The 3,167-nt window shown below is 38.9% G+C and overlaps 1 non-coding gene across 1 annotated transcript; it reads left to right on the top strand.

Moving 5' to 3' along the window:
• Positions 1–350: 350 nt before the first annotated feature.
• LOC139865266 (small nucleolar RNA R71) lies at positions 351–456 on the top strand. Its single transcript, XR_011764789.1, has one exon. It is a non-coding gene; the product is annotated as a small nucleolar RNA R71 (small nucleolar RNA).
• Positions 457–3,167: the final 2,711 nt, after the last annotated feature.

Here is a 3,167-nt window from a genome sequence, read left to right as displayed (position 1 = left end):
CTTGATATTATTCAGTGGGTTGCGGGTTGGTACAATTGACACAGGCCTGAACCTGGTTAATCTGTTGCGGCTGCGTCATCAATTCTCTGAGTTGTTTGGCAAGAGATTCCATCTTATTCGTGAGGGATTTGATGGCCTCCGTTTGATTATTAAGTGCGGAGAGTGAGGCAGATGATGAAGTTGTTTCACCACTGTTCCAGTCATGATGATGCATTGTCATGTTCTCGAGCAATTTCCATGCTTCGTCTGCGGTTTGGTTCATCAGATTTCCTTGAGCTGCTGCATCGATCGTCGTCCTATGATTTAACGTAAGACCATTATAGAAGGTACATATTTGGGTTGAACGTTCTAACTGGTGATGAGGGCATTTCTTCAGCAGGGTTTTGAATCGCTCCCATGCAGTGTAAAGAGATTCATCATAACTTTGTTTAAAGTTAATGATGTCATTCTTAAGTTTGGTTTGTTTAGAACGAGGGAAATATTTGGTTCGGAATTTAATAGCCATCTTCGTCCATGACATGATGGAATTTTTTTCCAATCCTTCAAACCATGTTTGAGCATGATGAGTGAGAGAATAGGTAAACAAGTATAGCCGGACTATATCTTATCCTATCCCTGGGTGTTTGTAGGCGTTCGAAAGTGATATGAATTTACCAAGGTGAGAGTTAGGATCATCATTCGGTAATCCATGAAATTGACAGCCATTTTGGATGAGCTGTATAATGTGATGTTTTAACTCGAACGAGTGTCCTTGAATCTCTGGGAATCTGATCGGTCCTCCTCGACCTTCAATCGAGGGTTTGGTGTTTTCTGCTAAAGTAACGCGTAACGCCATTCGATTTCTGATTCGTTCTTCCTTGCGTACTTTAGAGATTATTGCGTTTGAATCAGGTATAAATAACAACGGCCCTGGTCTAGATCGGGTTTGGGTCATGCACTGGTATGCCTTTTTGTTTTTAAATTTCAAGTAGATAAGCTAATTTGATCTAAGGAAATTCTAAAGTAATCTAAGGTAATCTAGGGTAATCTAAGGTAATCCAAATAATTCTAAGGTAATCTAATCCAATTATCCTAAACTTAAATATGTTTTTGGTTCTTGTTACTGATTCTCTGGTATTTAGATAACAGAGCTTTGCACGAACTATTCAACAAACCAAGTGGCCAAGCAGACTACGGAGAGGTAGGATCCTTTTAGTTCTAATATAATTGGAGACTGTTCAAAAAATCCAACAACCAAGTCCATGTATAATTGTCTTTCTTAGACACCACTAAATGCTTGCGAATGAGTTTGATAAAAGTAGTATTGTCTTGTCTGATACCAGTTCCCCGGCAGCGGTACCAAAAACTTGTTATCTACCTTGATATGGCCGAAACGGACGGTTTTATTTATGTGGTGTCGTCAGGTCGCATGGCATCAGAATCAGCCGATCAGGGTAGCAAACAATAGGTTTATATTTATATTTAGCGGGGCTTAAATTGTACTACTCCTTATTATGAGTAAGAGAAGTATGACCTAGGGTCGTATTTTTATGGTATCAGTAGAATCGAACCTATAATTAAAGCTTAAGATAATCCCAATGTGAAGGAGCAGTGGTTTGTTACCTAATTTTGGATTTTCTAGTTTATAAGACAATGTAAAGTAAATGCGATAAAATTTGTAAGACCCAAATCTTCATTGTACAGCAGAGTATATAGAGTACATAAAGTGTGGGAATGATTGTGTAGTTAAACAGAAGTCAGAGAGCAATATGAGCTTAGTGCGCGCCGCGCACACCAAAGGGAGCGCGCCGCGCACTCCCTACTATAGCCGGGTTTTCGCTGTTTTAATGAGATATTTTGATGGGATTTTTGGTAATTTCACTTGTGGACGAGTTAAAGGCCAGTTGGTCAGTTTGTGGAGTATCATTAACTCCATTTTCAACTACCATATCCAGATCACTTTAATTTTAGAGAGAGAGTGTGATTCTTGAGAGAGAAAGCTTAAATCTAAAAGGAAGAAGTTGTTCTCGGACCAAAGTGCGGGTATTAAAGTTGTTAATCTCCTCTCTAGCTCCGTTGTGGTTGTAGTGGTATGTTCTAACTTTAATTTCCTTACTTTGATTTTGTGTAAGGGTTAGGGTTTGGGTAAATGAAGAACATAAAACCCATATTTGGTGATTTTAGGTGTTCTTGGGTAAGATGGAGTCATGAAGACTCAATGGTAACTAACCTAGAGTTTCAAAATGTTAAGTGATGTTTATGAGTTCTAATTGGTTAGTTAATCACTAGTATACCTAGTTAATTAGTAAATGGGTGTTAGATGGGTTAGTAGATAACCCGAAATGGGTGTGTTGTCTTTAAATTAGTCAAGGGGCTAATGATTGACCTAATTGGGAAATATGGGCATGAAATACCCTAGTTGTGTAATGGTTAGTGTTGTTGGACCTTAATCACTAGCTTTTAAGTGATTAATGATGGTCTTGACCCTTAAAGGGCGGTTTTGGTGAAAATGGGGCATTTAATGCATTTAAGTCATTAAATGCACATGAGTGAAGTGTTGGTATTTAGTCCAACAAGTTTGTTTGTTGATCGAGTACTTATTATATTAGGTACCTTGCTTTGAAGCTTGTGGAGGTGTAAATCGTCACCAAATCGTTAAGGTGAGTGGAATGATTATATGCATATGTATGTAATGTATTTATTTGTATGCTATGGTATGAACCAAAGAGCCGGTAGTGCCATACTATGTACGAGCGTGCTATGATGTGAACCAAAGAGCCGGTAGCATCATAGTACGTGTGTTATAGTGTGAACCAAAGAGCCGGTAGCGCTATAGCACGATTTGTTAGGGTGTGAACCAAAGAGCAGGTAGCACCTTAGCGTTGTTAGAGTGTGAACCAAAGAGCCAGTAGCGCTCTAGCGTGAGTATGACTCGAGTTGTGATGTGAACCAAAGAGCATGTAGCATCATTACAAATGCGTATGGTGTGAGCCAAAGAGTCGGTAGCACCATGACGCGAGAATGGTTAACCATGGTTGTGTATTGTTTTGTAGCATATTATATTATGTCGATTATATGTTATTGATTACGCTAGTAGCGGTTTGTGGGAGATTATTAGCTTAGTACTTGAGATGGTATGCTAATTGTATTGCTAGCGTGTATGCGGTATATGTGTAAGTGATTGCAAG

This window comes from Rutidosis leptorrhynchoides, chromosome 8 (genome assembly GCF_046630445.1).
Source record: "Rutidosis leptorrhynchoides isolate AG116_Rl617_1_P2 chromosome 8, CSIRO_AGI_Rlap_v1, whole genome shotgun sequence".
Taxonomy (NCBI): Eukaryota; Viridiplantae; Streptophyta; class Magnoliopsida; order Asterales; family Asteraceae; genus Rutidosis; species Rutidosis leptorrhynchoides.
The sequence above is the reverse complement of the archived record's forward strand: the minus strand, read 5'-3'. Positions and strand labels throughout refer to the sequence as shown.